This window comes from Tamandua tetradactyla, chromosome 2 (assembly GCF_023851605.1).
Source record: "Tamandua tetradactyla isolate mTamTet1 chromosome 2, mTamTet1.pri, whole genome shotgun sequence".
NCBI lineage: Eukaryota > Metazoa > Chordata > Mammalia > Pilosa > Myrmecophagidae > Tamandua > Tamandua tetradactyla.
In genome coordinates, this window is record NC_135328.1 from 184,478,404 (window position 1) to 184,497,222 (window position 18,819).

At 40.0% G+C, this 18,819-nt stretch overlaps 1 protein-coding gene and 1 pseudogene across 15 annotated transcripts in view; one reads left to right on the top strand and one right to left on the bottom strand.

Annotated features, from left to right (window-relative positions):
- LOC143674416 (uncharacterized) overlaps positions 1 to 18,819 on the bottom strand; it is a 149,083-nt gene that overhangs the window by 73,103 nt on the left and 57,161 nt on the right. For 13 of the 15 annotated variants that reach the window (XR_013171045.1, XR_013171046.1, XR_013171041.1 and 10 more), the window contains one exon: positions 15,235 to 15,271. The gene's annotated coding sequence lies outside the window, so the exon portion shown is untranslated. Of the gene's footprint in view, positions 1 to 6,092; positions 6,290 to 11,843; positions 11,974 to 15,234; positions 15,272 to 18,819 lie in introns of those variants that run through there. The other 2 variants (XR_013171040.1, XR_013171037.1) reach the window with 2 other exon arrangements.
- LOC143658201 (general transcription factor IIF subunit 2 pseudogene) lies at positions 4,348 to 5,147 on the top strand (annotated as a pseudogene).

Consider the following 18,819-nt stretch of genomic DNA (forward strand, 5'->3'; position numbering starts at 1 on the left):
CCACTGTGGAAGGCAGTTTGGCGGTTCCTCAAAAAGCTGAATATAGAATTGCCATATAACCCAGCAATACCATTGCTAGGTATCTACTCAGAGGACATAAGGGCAAAGACACAAATGGACATTTGCACACCAATGTTTATAGCAGCATTATTTACAATTGCAAGGGGATGGAAACAGCCAAAATGTACATCAACAGAAGAGTGGCTAAACAAACTGTGGTATATACATACGATGGAATATTATGCAGCTTTAAGACAGAATAAACTTATGAAGTATGTAACAACATGGATGGACCTTGAGAACATTATGCTGAGTGAGACTAGCCAAAAACTAAAGGATAAATACTGTATGGTCTCATTGATATGAACTGACATTGATGAATAAACTTGGAATATTTTGTTCATAGCAGAGACCATCAGGAGATAGAAATAGGGTAAGATATTGGGTAATTGGAGCTGAAGGGATACAGACTGTGCAACAGGACTGGATACAAAAACTCAGAAATGGACAGCACAATACTACCTAACTGTAATATAATTATGTTAAAACGCTGAATGAAGCTGCACGTGAGAATGATAGAGGGAGGAGGGCTGGGGACATAATTGAAATCAGAAAGAAAGATAGATGTTAAAGATTGAGATGGTATAATCTAGGAATGCCTAGAGTGTATAATAATAGTGAAATGTACAAGGTACAATTTTGAAAATGTTTTTGCATGAGGAAAGAACAAAGGAATGTCATTATTGCAAGGTACTGAAAATAGATGGTAATTAATATTTTAAAATGTCACCTTCTGCGTGAGACTAAAGCAAAAAATGTTTATTAGTTACAAAATTTATATTTTGACTAGTGCATTTCCTAATATAACTTATGTAGATAGTTTGATTGAACGCCATAAGTACTTGGAATCTCAGGTAGGACATGAGATTTTGCTGGTTTGTCCAGAGTGATGCCCCGAAGAATCCCAGAGTGATTCGATCAGTGAGTGGAAAAGTATCTGCAAAGCCCCCTTCGGGGAGTGGTGAGAACGGGGAGAAATTCAACTTCCCCAAGTTGAATTCTTGATATTCTCACAAGCAGTGTGGACAACCAAAGCTATAGGCAGAGCCCCCAGTCTTGGGTTTGTTCATATGAAACTTAACCCCACAAAGGATAGGTCAAGTCTACTTAAAATTTAGGCCTAAGAGTCACCCCCAAGAGAGCCTCTTTTGTTGCTCAGATGTGGCCCCTCTCTCCAACCAACACAACGAGCAGTCTCACCACCCTACCCCTCTCTACGTGGGACATGACTCCCAGGGGTGTGGACCTTCCTGGCAACGTGGGACAGAGATCCTGGAATGAACGGAGACTCAGCATCAAGGGATTGAGAAAAACCCTAGAATGAGCTGAGACTTAGCATCAAGGGATTGAGAAAACCTTTTTGACCAAAAGGGGGAAGAGGGAAATGAGACAAAGTGTCAATGGCTGAGAGATTCCAAACAGAGTCGAGAGGTTATCCTGGAGGTTATTCTTATGCATCAAGTAGATATCATCTTGTTATTCAAGATGTAATGGAGAGGCTGGAGGGAACTGCCTGAAAATGTAGAGCTGTGTTCCAGTAGCGATGTTTCTTGAGGATGATTGACTAATGATACAGCTGTCACAATGTTACTGTGTGATTGTGAAAACCTTGTGTCTGATGCTCCTTTTATCTACCTTGTCAACAAAGGAGTAGAACATATGGAATAAAAATAAATAATAGGGGGAACAAAAGCTAAAAGAAATTTAGTTTGAAATGCTAGTGATCAATGAAAGCGAGGTGTAAGGGGTATGGTAGGTATAAGCTTTTTTTTTTTTCTTTCCTGTTTGTTTTATTTCTTTTTCTGAATTAATGCAAATGTTCTAAGAAATGATGAATATGCAACTAAGTAATGATATTGTGAATTACTGATTATGTATGTTGTTTTATTTTCTTTATTTTTAATTAATTAATAAATTTTAACAAACATCAAAAAGAGTGTTTAAAATTTTTAAAAATGTTTTTGCATGAGGAAGAACAAAGGAATGTCATTATTGCAGGGTGCTGAAAATAGATGGTAATTAATATCTTAAAAATGTCACCTTATGTGTGAGACTAAAGCAAAAAATGTTTATTTGTTACAAAATTTATATTTTGACTAGTGCATTTCCTAATATAACTTATGTAGATAGTTTGATTGAACACCGTAAGTACTTGGAATCTCAGGTAGGACATGACATTTTGTTGGTTTGTTCAGAGTGATGCCCTGATGAATCCCAGAATGATTTAAAAAAAATGTTTAAAAAGAACTGGAGTATACAAATAATGTGGGGTGGGGGTGGGGAGTAAACTCAGGAGCAGAGGGTGTCATGGGACCCAAGAGAAGAGACAAAGGGAGCTATCATAGAGGTAAAAGAAGAACTTTTTGCCCAGGGTGGTTGAGAGCAATTTCAGTGGTTGGTAGTGGGTCAGGTTAGTCAGGGTCCCCCGGGGCTAGGACCGATATGCCTAATAACTCTTCAGAGGGCCTAAGTAAAGCATCTTGTGGCCTTTCTAAGGAAGCTAAAGCAAGCTAGTTCTCACTAACCGACCCTAAGCAGGAGAATTAAAGAAAATTAGTTCACTGGATGAAATAATCCATAGAGCTACTTACTCTGTTGCATGCTTTTTGGAGATATGGGTCACACCCATAATCAAATCAAGGAGATGGAATTCTCCAGAGGGCTATAATCCAATCTAATCAAGGAATTCCCTAAAGGTGACAATATACAGAGTGCAGAACAGAGTCTGCACTCATCCTTAAAGAGAATCCACCTGGGTACATCAGGAGCCCTGGCTTAGCAGTGACCACCCACTCTGGAAGCTCTGGCCCGGCACAGCTTTCAAGTCTGCTCTGGTGAGTCTGACCCTGGAGGAAGGGGCCTTCCTATCTCCCTTCCTTTTGTAAAGTTATGCTCATCCTGAACACATTTGCTCTTTGTTTGGGGTATGAGAAGGCACTTAAGAGGTGAATTTCTTAGTTCCTTCTAGTCTGTATCGTAATATTTAAATGTATTTCCACTTAGGTTGGAAAAAATATCTCAGAGCCAAGGTTACTACAGTTATACTGGAGGGTGATTTTTCCACCGCAGGCTCTGGAGCGGAGAGGCAGGGCCTCCCCTGTCAGTTGCCTGTCAGTTGCAGGCGCCAGCGGTCTGTAACCTGAAATATAGGCCTGGAACCTGTTCACCCAGGTGTCCCTATGCCTCCGCCTGACAGTTGTCAGGGGGAGACTCAGCTGGGGCAAGCACCCGGGTCTCGGTGACTCTCCCCGTGTCCGCTTGTCACGCCCTAGCGATCAGAAGGCTGGTGATGCCACGAAGCTGAGACTCAGCTTGGTGGCAGGAGAACGAATCCCTGACCTGAGGCGCTCCTAGTGGGTACCATTATTTTGTGTGGGTATCATTTCCCCCTAGTCCTTAGGGCACCGTGCCTCGGTGAAGTGTGTGGGTTACCATGAACCTGTACCGGGGGTATTGGGCAGCCCAGTCCTCCTCATGCCGGGAATGCAGCCTTCACTCGATTTATTTACAGCAAACAAACCAATTAAGTAAGACTTTTCTTTCGTTCAAAAAAATGAACGCTTACAGTAATAACAGCCACAGGCCCAGACCCCGTAGTGCTTACCATCTAAGGGGAAAGGGAGAAAATAATAAAGTATCTAGTATATTTCATGTCGACTGATATGGTGGAGAAAAAATTCAGTGGAGAAGAGGGATGGGGAACGGGAGGAGGTCACACTTTTAACTAAGGTGATTAGGGAGGTCTCTCTGCAAAGGGTTCCTTTGACAGTAAGGGCCTGGAGGAAATGTCTATATCTTGGGAGATTTTCCATGTGAGTAGAAAACAGCTACTATATTCTTTTTTTTTTATGACCATGTTTATTCAAAATATTTGAGAACATTTCATATATATCATATAACTACTTTTCCACAAAACTTAGTTGAAAGGTGAAAGCATTTACTTTGGTTTTACTGGTTTTATTAAGAAAAATAAATTATTCTTATTGTATACTGTATCCTTTTTAATGGCTGCAGTACTTCATTGTAAGGATATACAACACATATTATCAAGCTCCCCACTTTTATAGGTGGGTTCTAATTTTTCCTTATTATGAATAATTTGGGATTGTCCTACAGCATTCTCTGGACTCTAAAACTCTTCCATTCTATCGTTTAACATTTCTGAAGTCTGCATGTGTTTTACACTTTCTTTCTTGGTTCCTGGGTCCAGGCAGTGGGGATGTGCTGGTTTTGGTGTGCTGTGCTTTCCCTCTCAGCCCTGACTCACTCATTCTCTGCCCTCTCAGCTCAAGAACACATGGCATCTGAAGGTAGCAGACCCATGGCTCAGAGGATGCAACTTGACTTGGAAGGGATTCAACAGAACAACCTGATGTGGTTAGTGAAGTTTCCTAAATACCTGTCACAACAGTGGTCTAAATCTTCTGGAAGAGGCGAAATAGGGAAGCTGCGGATTGCCAATAATCAAAGAAAGACAGAGCTGTCATTTACTTTGAGTGAGGAACTTACAAACATCGACAATACTGATGGACAACCAGCCCCAGTCACCACTCCCAGGGAGTATCAGTTTTTCTTTCAGGAGATGGGAGGGCAAATACTCACAGTGCTGACCGAGGGTGCCCAGGACAGGCTCTCATTGGAAGGAACAGTGGTACATAGCGTGGAATGCAGACCTGTTGGGTCTGAATCCTACATGAGACTGAAGAGAATGCAAATAAAGGAATCTTCCAAACCTGCCAGAACCATACAGAAACTAGATAAGGTAGTCACAACCAATTATAAACCAGTTGCTAATCATCAGTACAATATTGAACATGAGAAGAAAAAGAAAGAAGATGGAAAGAGAGAGCGGATTGATAGACCAGGTTTTAACCTTGCTATTTTCTGCCTTTGAGAAACACCAGTATTATAACTTCAAGGACTTGGTTGACATTACTAGGCAACCTGTGGGGTATCTGAAGGAAATCTTGAATGAAATAGGTGTCAGGAATGTAAAGGGGCCCCACAAAAACACATGGGAGCTGAAGGCAGAGTACTGACATTATCCAACAGCAGCCAAGAGTGAGGAAGATGGTCCTTTGCCATGAAGCACAGGAGACAACATGAGCATAGTAACTTCAGACACTACAACTTATGCGATACATGGGTATTCTTGGCAAAGAGCAGAAATCAGGGGATTAAATATCTTTTTGAGTTTTAGTATTCACTTTTAAATTGCAAAACAAGGAAATAAAAAAAAATTAATGAGAAAATGTGTTCTAAATGAGGACTGCTTGTCTTTGCCGCATCCGCAAGAGCTGAGCTAACGTAAGTCCAAAGAAGAGTGGGGCACAGCAAGGAAAAAACAGAAGTGTCACCAGAAACTCTTGAATGGGGTGGCAGTTGAGGAGCCAAAGTTCTGCATTCTGAAATGAACTCAAATTGAGCTTAATAAATTAAGCTCAAAGTTATTTCTGAAGTGTTTAAAGTACATGGTCCTTTCACATGCAAATTAATAAAAATATTAAGAAGGAGAATGAGAACATTAGAATTTTCCATTATTGAGCTCATTCTAATGATCTCATTCTCTTTCTTTTAAGGAAGATGCTGCTCCTGATTGATCATGTGGGAACAACTATATTAGTGGTCTGTTCCTCATTTTGTGTGAGTTATGTGAATTAGATCTGAGATGTGGATCCAAAATTTGCTTAAAATATCTTTTTACTAGATTCAACTCTGGCAGCATTGAAATGAAAATTTACAATAATAATAGCAATGATAATAAAACTGGCTAATATTTATGTACTTGCTTTAAGCTAGGTTGTGTGTTTAGGACTTTACATCACTTATCAATAATTTTTTCCTCTCAGCAACTCCGTGAGGGAAATGTGGAATCTCTCTTTGGCTATCCCATTCCTAAAGCTGCTGAGAAATGAGAGGATGAGAAAGAAGGGTTTGTTGGTTGTTTTCGTTTGTTTGGTGTGTTTTTGTTTAATTTTGTTGTTTTTTAAGATGTCTATATGCTGTCGGGAGGAGAATCAATGACACTGGAAGGGGGGCAGTTGAAGAAATGAAGTCCTCAAAGGTAAGTGGAGGTGGGATTCTGAGCACAGGTTGGATAGGGAGTTGGGCAAGGTCACTGCTTCTATTTTAATGGGCAAAGGGAAGAAAGATCAGTACCGATGCAGGCACACTGGTAGATTGCTGGCAGGAAGAAGAGGGCTTTCCTCTCTGGTTGCCTTTATTCTCTCTATAAAATATGAGGCAAAAAGAAAAATAGATGAGGCAAAGTCATCAAAGTGATGTGAACAGGAGCTGATTTATGCAAAGATGAGAAAGTAGTAATAATAGTTCATTCTAACTGAGTGCTCACTACATATCAGGCACTGCTATAAGTACTTTATTGATGTCGATTCATTTAATCCTCACAGCAAACTTGTGAACTACCTTTTCATCCCATCTTTCAGTTAAGGAAATGAGACAAACAGAGGTGTGTCTCGCTGAGGTCACTGGCTATACGGGGACAGAGGAGGGATTTGAACCCTGGCTCTGCTTTGCAGACCCCACCGCACTGCCTTTCAAGTAGTGCATGCTACTTGGAAAGTGGGCAGCATGCTAAATAGTGAAATGTTGAATTCCAGGGTAGAACTGAGTGTCCTTTGAAGTAAAATTGATTGCTAAAATTGAAGTTTTGACTAGGTAAACAGATGTGAAACATGATACAACAGACATAAAGTCCTAGTCAGGGGCCAAATCCTGTTAGGAGGACATACAAGGAAACGGTCTAAGAATCTCCTCCAGGACTTCTCAAAGCCTCAGCCAGACCAAGGATCTCAAACAGAGAGTGAGAGAAGATTAGTGAAAGGTTTTTTTTGTTGTTGTTTTTTTTTGAGAATCATTGCTGATGGCAAGGTGACTCCCTCCACTTTGAAGGTGAGGTGGGGGATGCTACCTTCAAATCTAAGTCTAGTGTGGAGGACTTCAGAGCACCTACCAGGAGAGCTCTGAGCTGTGTTCCTTGAGTTGAGAGCGAGGTTTAGGAACTATGTGACACTTAAGAAAGCCACAACAGATTATAGACAGGGAAATCTGGAGAGCATGAGGAGGGTTGATTAACTGGGTCAGGACATACTGCTGCACCAGGACAGGTCTCAATCCTGGAGCATCCCATAGCAAGTGTGCAAAATATTGCCTGAGGGCCAGATGCTAGAAAGGGAGCTAGCAAGGTGTTATCTTGGGCTTGGTCCAGCTAGGCTGTCTGGAGGGATATGGAGATCTCAGTAAAGAGAGGCTGAAGAAGCAGTGCTTGATGCCAGGGCTGAGGAAGGAATCACAAAAAGCCACCCAGAAGAGAAAAGCGTTCATCATCCTCTTTCTTCTGTGTCCTTAGACTCTGGCAGGTTCCAAACAGTGGTTAATGAGTAGGGGAGGTGTGCTGGTTTGAATGTATTATGTACCCCAGAAAAGCCATGTTTTAATCCTGATCCAATCTTATGGGAGCAGCCATTTCTTTTAATTTTGATTCAATGCCGTAGATTGGAAACTTTTGATTAAATTATCCCCATGGAGAAGAGACACTCCCAATTGTGATGTGACCTTTTGATTAGACAGAGATGTGACTCTGTCCATTCAGGGTGGGTCTTGATTAGTTTACCAGAGTCTTTAAAAGGGGAAATGTTTTGGAGAAGCCTCAGAAATGAAACAGCCAACAGAAACTTCAGAGCAGAGCTGACACAGATGCTGACACTTGGAGAACAGAGACAAGGATGTTTGGAGATGCTTGGAGCCCAACAGGCGTTGCCATGAGATGTTAAGCAAGCCAGAACCTGGAGAGAACCAAGGGAAGTCAAAAATTAAAGCCAGCCCTGGAGAAGCGAAGTGAGGAACCCCTACAGGAACAGAGGCTGAAGGCAATGGAGTCCAGGAGCAAGGGACGAGCTGATGCCAGCCATGTGACTACTCAGCTGACAGAGGTGTTCCTGACACATTGGCCTTCCTTGAACTAAGGTATCTATCCATGGATGCCTTAGTTTGGACAATTTTATAGGCTTAGAACTATTAAGTAGTAATTTATTAAATTCTTTTAAAAAGCTGTTCTAATCTGTTTGTTTGACCCTTTAGTGACAGCAGGATGGCTTTTATTGCTCGCTCAGGATGGAATGTAAATGTCCCTCTGCCCGAGTGAGTCACAGGTGTGCCCTGATCTGCATCATTTCAGTGGGCCCACTGGTGGACTCCTCAGGTGACAAGACTGAACCATAAAAATAAATACTGCTTTTCCTTTTAATGGTAGCAAGGATCTCCCCACCCCATTTTCTGGCTTCAGATTCAGGTCTAGATCTGGGGCTTCTGGCAGGCGGCGGCTCCTGAGGCTGCTGTGCCCCCTGCACTGTCAGGATGGATAGCGGCCCAGAGACGGCTCAGGAGCTCATGCCTGTGAAACAAACCCCATCCCCCCAAGGTGATGAGAGAGACCCCCAAGAGTGCTCTGTCCTCGTCTCCTCCCAGTTAGTATTTATTTTCAACACCTGTTTGATGTGGTTTTTTATCCTCTACCTACTGCACTGTTGTGACCTGTTGGCCATTATTTGATTTTTGTATGGAAAAAAAAAGCTTTGTTATAGAAATCAGCATACTATTTTTTTAAATCTGGAGAAGAGATATTATGGTGACTGAAAATATGGTCAGGTGTCAAATATAAATGTATAAAGTCTTCTTGCTGTCCTGTCTATCACACTGCATTCATTTTGTATTTGCTGGCAATATCAAAGACTTCTGTTGGTATAAATGCTTAATTTCTATCAAGGTGTCATAGATTTTTAAAATTAGTATTTCATTGTAAATGTCTCAATGTTGGTTAATTTTTGCCAGGACCATTATTAATCAAGCAAATAAATTCAACAGCCATTTGGGGAAAAAAAAAAAGCTGTTCTAGTTTTGGTATGTTGCATTCAGGCAGCCTGCTAACTAGCCCCTTCCCACCGATGACTTTCTCTTGCCTGAAGCAGTTCCCAGCTGGGGAAGTGGGAGAACTCAACATTAAGTTGTGTCTGGACAATCTAATCACTGCATCTAGACTGTACTTGGAATTTTAAGTGACTGTAGGACTGTTTATATCCTAAAAGCAGAAAAGTTATGGGTCAGCTGGTGTCTCTTTTGGGGAAGGAGTTTACTCCACTGTGTTAGTCAGGGTTCTCCCAAGAAACAGAACTGACAGGAGATTAGATAGCTAGCTCCCTAGAAAGATAGCTAGAGAGAGAGAAAGAGAGAGATGCATTTATTATAGGAATTGGCTTACATGACTGTGGGGAATGGAAAGTCTGAATTACATGCAGCAAGTCAGAAATTCCAAAGAAAGTGAAACTGAATTCCCCAGGAGAAACCGCCAAGTTGGAAACTCTGATGAAGGTAAGGGGATGAATTCCCTAAGAAAGACTTCTTGGCTAAAGTAGAGATAGAAATTATTCTTTTTGACTTCTGAAATCCTCAGTTCTGCTTTAAGACCTCCAACTGATAGGATGAGGAGACTAACCTCATTGCTGAGGGCAATTTTCTTAATTGATCGTTAAGTGCAATCAGCCATAGATATAATCAACTGATTAGCTGCTAATCCATCTAAGAAATACCCTTATAGCCACAATCAGGACAGTGTTTGCTTGACCAAACAACTGGATACCATAACCCAGTCAACTTGACACATAAAATTAACCATCACACCTAATAAGTAAATATTAAAAGGATGGTATGAGACAAAAATAAAATCAGTGTTTTTTTGTTTTTGTTTTTACATGGGCAGGCACTGGGAATCGAACCCGGGTATCCGACATGGCAGGTAAGAATTCTACCCACTGAGCCACCATTGCACCACCATAAAGTTAGTTTTGATAAAGTCAGGAGTGGTGCTACAAATATACCTATTTGTAGTCAGGGGATTAAGGTGAAACTAGCCCATTATGTCTGACTTCTCCAGCAACAATCAACTGCTTATGTGCAGGCCAAGAAAAGTCAGAGAATTGAGTTTTTTGAGGGTTTGGGCTTTCCTAGGTTAGTATGATGGATGGAGAAAGGGGAAAGATTGAAATGGTTTGCAGCAATTTATAATGATGGACCATGGAATTTATGCTGGGAAAGATGGAAAGCAGAGGTGGGAGAAGGGGGGATAAATAGTGGAAAAGTGTGTGGGGCAGGGGGCATCAGTGCCTACCAGGTCTGAAGGAGGTTGAAGAATTAGTGGAGAGTGGGTGCCAGAGAACCCAAACTAGAAAGACAAGTGATGTTAAGTAACTTCTGTAAAGCTATATAGCCATCAACAGGGGAAGTTGGTAGCCAAATACCAGTGAGATTGGTAAACCAAAACTCATGCTCATTGTTTCTTTGCCATTTGAAAGGAACCCTTGGAATAGAGCTGACTTTTCCATCTTCATAGCATTATCTCCTAAAAAACACGGTGTCAGTTTGAATGAATACTATATTTTAGATAGCCAATTTTCCCCTTGTTTTCTATAGTTTTTCTTAGGAAATAGTTCTTAGATCTTCCCATACTCTCCCTTCCTGTTGTACAATGCTGAGCTAGATCTCTCTCACTCATGACTGAATACTAAATTTCTTATTAGCATTTATTGCTGCCACACTCTCGATAAATGATTATAACATCTCTGCTGGATTTTCTACCTGAAACATCCAATTTAGTTTATCCCTCACCTGGCGATTCTTTATTCCCTCCTTCAAGTCATATAAACCTCTACCTAATTTTCTAGGCCATCCAAACTTTATCCTACTATTACTGAATGCCTTCCATAAAATCTGAGTTCCAATTACTTCTAGAAGATAAACAAAAGGAACTATGCTCCAAGTGATCTCACTGATATCTTCAAAAATAATAATTGTTACCGAAATTCCAAAATGCTCAAAGGACCTATGTAGTTCTGGACAACCATGGCTAAATCACACAGAGGACAGGCATTTCTAGTTCACACAGAGGATGAATGTGCAAACCACCTTATACAACGGATTGTTGGCACAGAGTGGGCCTCAGTGGAAGTTTGTTGAATAAGTGAATGGCTTTCAACAAGGGAACATCTATTAAATATATCCATCCAATTAGACACTCAAGAACAATTCATGGTTGAATTTAAGTCCATTTGAATTAGTAAGTGAAGCTTTGGAAATTTCAAAAATAAGTGAGTAAAGTGACTTGAAGGTCTTTATGGCTGGAAGGTTAACAATATTTGGAAAGATGTGAATATTAGGTTATATAAATCCACTTTTGAGGGTTGCAATTCATTTCACTACAACAATATGACTGAATTAAGTAAAGCCTGGCTCTGAACCCCAAAAGCAGAGAGGTGATAAAATTTATATTCAGAGGGCGGTGCAATGTGGCTCAGTGGCAGAATTCTCGCCTGCCATGCTGGAGACCTGGGTTCGATTCCCAGAGCCTGATCATGCCCAAAAAAAAAAAAAAAGAGACAAAAAAATTATATTCAGAACTGGTGGAGAGAGAGAATGATAGAGTTGGAGAGAGTGGTCGCTACCTGGCACTACAAAATCTGTCTCAGTGTAATCACACTGAGATTCTCCTCTACTTACACCATCTTTTAGAAACTCACTTACTGTTTATTTATCATTGTCTCCACTGACAGTCTTTGAAATAAGCTATGGTCACCTTGAAGTTTGAGTGAAAGAATTTGGAATCAAAATTCTGGATAGTCAAGGGACTAAACATAAGAAACCCAGCAAGGATTACCAAGAACCACATTCTTAGAGACTATTTATGAATAGAACAAAAAAGGTTCAGCATAAAGTATGATTTTAAAAACAACACAATGATTTATTATTTGAGGAAATCTTAAATTAAGAGAAAGGCTTGATAAATAAATTGCTTGAGTTGTTTCTGTGTAAATTTGCCCAGTAAGCTCTGGTGTTCCAAATGATCTAGGTTAGATGGAGGAATCAAAGGAGGATAAGAAAAATGGGTTATCTCCACCCTTCATAACCATGGACTGATCAAATTAGGTGCTCAACATCAGATTCTTAAAATAAAGGCCTATTTATTGAGGTGCAATGGAGCCCCTATAAATGATGATTCCTCTGTCTCCACCCACAAATCTCCCAGCCCTATGCCCTATGAAGTGTGATTAGTAAAGGGCTTGAGGAGAAGGCTTCTCATGACCAGGACTTGTCTACTGAAGGGTTTGCATCCTTAATTGTTTGCTGGTGAAAGGGCAGCCATGGTGCTAAATGTTATCAAAACATGTAGTCCTGCCCTTGACAACTCAGTCTTCTATGATCTCTTTGCCTTTTCCCAACTGTTTTCAGAAGCAGACAACTGATCCTTATTGAGCTCTGTTGAATGTTTCTGAAAAAGGATCAGAACATCACCCTAAGGTTCCCATATGAGAAGTTGGGAGTGGATGGTTGGATCCTATTGATTCACTCATACTTTTGGTACTATGTCAAAAACAGAATCTTATTTATCACAGGACCAACAGCTGCATACTAGTAGAACAAAAATGTTCCAGTACCAGAAACATTTTTCAGTGAGTGTTCTAGTTTGCTAGCTGCCAGAATGCAATATACTAGAAACATAACGGCTTTTAAAATGAGGAATTAAATAAGTTGCTAGTTTACAGGGTCTAAGGCTGAGAAAATGTCCCAGTTAAAACAAGTCTATAGGAAAGTCCAATCTAAGGCATCCAGGGAAAGCTACATTGCTTCAAGAAGGCCGATGAAGTTCAGAGTCTCTCTCTCAAGTGAGAAGGCACATGGTCAACAAAGTCAGGGTTTCTCTGTCATCTGGAAAGGCACCTAGTAAACCCAGCATCATCTGCTAGCTTTCTTTCCTGGCTTCCTGTTTCATGAAGCAATCTGGGAGGTGTTTTCCTTCTTCATCTTCAAAGGTCACTGGCTTGTGGGCTCCCTGCTTCTTGTGGCTATGTCGTTCTGCTCTGCTCTCTCAGAATCTCTCATTCTCCAAACTGTTTCCTCCTTTATAGGACTCCAGTAAACCAATCAAGACCCACCTGAATGGGTGGAGACACATCGTCACCTAGTCCAGTTTAACAATCACTCTTGATTAAGTCACATCTCCAGGGAGAGGATCTAATTGCAGTTTCAAACATACAGTACTGAATAAGGATTAGAAGAAACGGCTGCCTTTACAAAATGGGATTAGGATTAAAACATGGCTTTTCTAGGTTTATACATGCTTTCAAACCAGTACAGCGAGTAAATTCTTCCAAGTATAAAATTACTTTTTGCATTCTCTAAGCAGTACTTGTGGGACATATTCATTGTCACCAACCAGGTGATCATAGATTGCTGTGAAAACTCAGTCTGTCATTGCCTGACCATTTTCACACATGGAAGCTCTCTTCTTGTCTGGTTCTTATGCTTCCCTTAATTACTATCCCAGGAAACTGAAAACATCAGTACTTTTCGACAGGATGTTCCAAACTCCCATCTTCATTTTCATAACTAACACTCTTAATTAACCAGCCTCTTCCATTTAGTAAAGGAGTTTAAAGCAGTAGTTCCCAAACTTGGAATTTAAGATGCTTAGTCAGGCTTCCTCACTGAAATGCTGAATTACCACTTTCTGGAGTAGAAACCAGGATAACCATATTTTTAACAATTAGCAGAGTTGATTTTGATGTCCAGTCACATTTGGGGACCACTGATACAGACTCACATTAAGCTATAAATTGCATATTCATGCTATTCTATATGACTATTGCATTAAATAAACTGATGTCATAGGCAGTATAGAATAGTTCAGTTACATAGAATTTATGCTGATGTTTCTAATTTAACCATCATGGCACTAAAGATAATTTAACTATTATTCTATTCTAACATAGGAGCTTCTGAATCTGTTGTTACATATCATAAATTCATATGATTCCCTTTATCAAACTGTATGTTCCCATACCAAACTATGTTTAATGCTGTTTGAAGCTTTAGAAATAACGTTATTTAAAAGCTGAGTTGTGGTGCATGACCTCATTAATTAATTTTCATTCATAATCATCACCCATATCATCATGGGGGGTGATGTCATATAGTCATTTGTTAATATCTCTTGAGCCAATTAGCATTTTCAAGCCTCCTGAATTTATTTCCTGACTTCAATCAATTTACTGGTAAAAATTTCCTTATACAGTAGATTTAGGACAAGCAAGTGCCACCAAAGATTGTGGGTTTTTTTTTTTTTAACCTTTTCCAAACATTCCACTGAACAGTAATTCTCCAATTTTAGTGTATATAATCCCCTCCAAGGGCAGGGGGACCTTGGTCCCCACAACTATAGACTGATTAAGGAGATATACTGGTTTGAAATTGTCGTATACTCCAGAAAAGCCATGTCCTTTAATCCTGATTCAATATTATAGAGTGGGACCTCTGCCTCAGAAAACTCAGAGCATCAGTACTTTCCAACAGCAGGTTCCAAACCCCCATCTTAATTTCCATGACCAGATTAGGTTGATTAGGTTTTTTCATGGAGATGTGACATACCCAATTGTGGGTGTGATCTTTTGATTAGATGGAGATGTGACTCCACCCACTCAAGGTGGGTCTTAATTAGTTTACTGGAGTCTTTAAAAGTACTCACGGAGAGAGAGACGGTTCAGGGGGGAAAGAGACACAAACATTTAGAGACGCAGAGGAAAATGCCAAAAGGACCCACAGGATTTGCGAAAGCCATGTGAAACCAGAAGCTGGGAGAGTTGCCCAGCAGACGTTACCATGTGCCTTTCCATGAGATGCTAACCAAACCAGAATCCAGAGTTTTGCCCCGGAGAAGTTAAACAGGGGCCCACAGATGCTTAGAGAGTAAGCCAATGGAATCAGAAGCACAAAGCAATGAACCAGGGAGCAAGGACCTCAGATGCCAGCCATATGCCTTTCCAGCTGACAGAGAAATCCTGGATGCCATTTGGCCTTTCTTCAAAGTCAAGGTATCTTTCTCTGGATGCCTTAGTTTGGATATTTTTAAGGCCTTAAAACTATAAATTTGTAACTTAATAAATCCCCTTTATAAAAGCCATTCCATTTCTGGGATATTGCATTCTGGTAGCATTAGCAAACTAAAATAGTAGAGATAGGGTGAGGCCCAGGTGCTTGTATTTTTACAAGTCCCTTCAGGTATTATGTAGTTTTTGTACACTAAAATACTATTTACACTATAGTACTCACCACGAGTAATTCTGATACAGGTGATCTGCAAACCAAACTATAAAAAAAAAAAACAAAACTCCTATAAGAGCTTAAAGTGGAAACTTTCATACATCTCAATAAGACAAGATTTTACACAATGCATAAGGCTATGCATTCTTACCCAGGAGAAATAGTACTGTGTTTCTTACCTCCATGGTCACGTGCATTCTTGGCAGAATCCTGTACCACTAGATGAGTCATGTTATAAACCCACCTCTCTATGAGACTTCTGTCTCATCAGGGGTCTAGGATATTCCACAGTATATCTTTCAATTTTGATTGTCATTTCTGTTACAGGACAGATCAAATCTTTACGTTCTTTTCAACTCCTTTTATTGTTTCTTCAGAACAGAACCCTAAGGTAACCTGTTGTACACCTTGTAACACCAAAACACTTAACAAATATTATTTTCATGAGGTTTGTACTCAGGCATGGAAGATTTCAAAGAGAAACAGAATTCAAGTAAAATATCAAAGTAAGGTTTGACCAGGCAGAGAGCACTAGGTAGACTGAAGCACTGAAGATAGTATCTTTTTTTTTTTTAATTTTTTTATTAATCAAAAAAAGAAAAGAAATTAACACAACATTTAGAAATCATTCCATTCTACACATGCACTCAGTAATTCTTAGTATCATCACATAGATGTATGATCATCATTTCTTAGTACATTTGCATCGATTTAGGAAAAGAACTAGCAAAACAGCAGAAAAAGATATAGAATGTTAATATAGAGAAGAGAATTAAAATAATAATACTAATAAAAAATATATATATATAAAAAGGAAAAAGAAAAAACAAAAAAAAAAGATACAAGCACACAAACAAACTAACAAAAAAACGTATTTCAGGTGCAGCGTCATTCAGTGTTCCAACCTAGTTACATTACACTTAGGTATTATTGTGCTGTCCATTTTTGAGTTTTTGTATCTAGTCCTGTTGCACAGTCTGTATCCCTTCAGCTCCAATTACCCATTATCTTACCCTGTTTCTAACTCCTGCTGGTCTCTGTTACCAATGATATATTCCAAGCTGATTCTCGAATGTCGGTTCACATCAGTGGGACCATACAGTATTTGTCCTTTAGTTTTGGGCTAGACTCACTCAGCATAATGTTCTCTAGGTCCATCCATGTTATTACATGCTTCATAAGTTTAGTCTGTCTTAAAGCTGCATAATATTCCATTGTAGGTATACGCCACAGTTTGTTTAGCCACTCGTCTGTTGATGGACATTTTCGCTGTTTCCATCGGTTTGCAATTGTAGATAATGCTGCTATAAACACTGGTGTGCAAATGTCCGTCTGTGTCTTTGCCCTTAAGTCCTTTGAGTAGATACCTAGCAGTGGTATTGCTGGGTCGTAATCCATTCTGCCATTCTATGTCTTTTGATTGGGAAATTCAGTCCATTAACTTTTAGTGTTATTACTGTTTGGATAATATTTTCCTCTACCATTTTGGCTTTTGTATTATATATATCATATCTGATTTTCCTTCTTTCTACACTTTACTCCATACCTCTCTCTTCTGTCTTTTCGTATCTGACTCTAGTGCTCCCTTTAGTATTTCTTGCAGAGCTGGTCTCTTGGTCACAAATTCTCTCAGTGACTTTTTGTCTATAAATGTTTTAATTTCTCCTTCATTTTTGAAGGACAATTTTGCTGGATATAGGAGTCTTGGTTGGCAGTTTTTCTCTTTTAGTAATTTAAATATATCATCCCACTGTCTTCTAGCTTCCATGGTTTCTGCTGAGAAATCTACACATAGTCTTATTGGGTTTCCCTTGTATGTGACAGATTGTTTTTCTCTTGCTGCTTTCAAGATCCTCTCTTTCTCTTTGACCTCTGACATTCTAACTAATAAATGTCTTGGAGAACGCCTATTTGGGTCTATTCTCTTTGGGGTGCACTGCACTTCTTGGATCTGTATATTTAGGTCTTTCATAAGAGTTGGGAAATTTTCAGTGATAATTTCTTCCATTAGTTTTTCTCCTCCTTTTCCCTTCTCTTCTCCTTCTGGGACACCCACAACACGTATATTTGTGCGCTTCATATTGTCATTCAGTTCCCTGATTCCCTGCTCAAGTTTTTCCATTCTTTTCCCTATAGTTTCTGTTTCTTTTTGGAATTCAGATGTTCCATCCTCCAGTTCACTAATTGTAGCTTCTGTCTCTTTAGATCTACCATTGTAGGTATCCATTGTTTTTTCCATTTTTTCTTCTTTGTCCTTCACTCCCATAAGTTCTGTGATTTGTTTTTTCAGATTTTCTATTTCTTCTTTTTGTTCAGCCCATGTCTTCTTCATGTCCTCCCTCAATTTACTGATTTGGTTTTTGAAGAGTTTTTCCATTTCTGTTCGTATATTCAGCATTAGTTGTCTCAGCTCCTGTATCTCATTTGAACTATTGGTTTGTTCCTTTGACTGGGCCATATCTTCAATTTTCCGAGCGTCATCCATTATTTTCTGCTGGTGTCTGGGCATTTGATCAGATTTCCCTGGGTGTGGGACCCAGCTGGTTGAAAGATTTTTCTGTGGAATCTCTGGGCTCTGTTTTTCTTTTCCTGCCCAGTAGGTGGCGCTCGTGGCGGTCGTCTGTCTGCGGGGCAGTCGACCCGGGAAACCATGTGTGGAGGCGGGGGTCGCTGGCCGTGGCTTGGGGGAGTGCTGGTCCAAATTGCCCAGCTGGCCCGAGACGCCAAGCGTGACGGGAGGGCCCCGCTATCCAACGTTCCCAGTCAGACCGGGGAGCCACGTGCGTGGAGGGGACCCCAGTCGCCAGCCACCCCGGCCGGGAAAACGTGCGCCCCTCAGGTATCTCACCGCAGCGGATTCTCCCTGCCCGTTCAGCCGTTCCGGAATGGGGTACGCTGTCTTTTTGGTCTCTGTCGTGACTCCGGGAGCTGTTTCATATTGTTTCTGTTTCTTTAGTTGCTTTTCTGGAGGAGGAACTAAGACCCGCGCGTCTTACTAAGCCGCCATCTTCTCCGGAAGTGAAGATAGTATCTTATTTTGTTTTAATTTTAAAAAATTACATACAATAAAAGTATTTTATGAGTACTGTTCTATGACACATGCATAGATCTTAGTAACTATTACCGCAGATAGAATACAGAACATTCCAACACACCAGATTTCCTGATGCTGTCCCTTTGTATTCAGATCCTAGCAACCAATGATCTATTTTCTATTTATTTTTTCTCTATATATTTTTATCTTTTCCAAAATGTCATATAAATGGAATCATACTGCATTTAACCTCTGGGAGATTGGGTTCTTTCACCTAGCAGAATGTATTTGAGATTCACCCATTTGTTGCATACATTGATAGTTCATTCCATTTTATAGTTGGATAGTATTCCATTGTGTGGATATACTAATTTATTCACTCAATAAAAGACATTTAGGTTGGTTCCAGCTTAGGGAAATTATGAATAATGCTGCTATAAACATACATGTACAGGTTTTTCTGTGAATATAAGTTTTAATATCTCCAGGGTAAATACTTAGAAGTGGTATTGTTAGGTTATATGGTGTATGTTCATCTTTTTAAGAAACTGTTTTTCAGA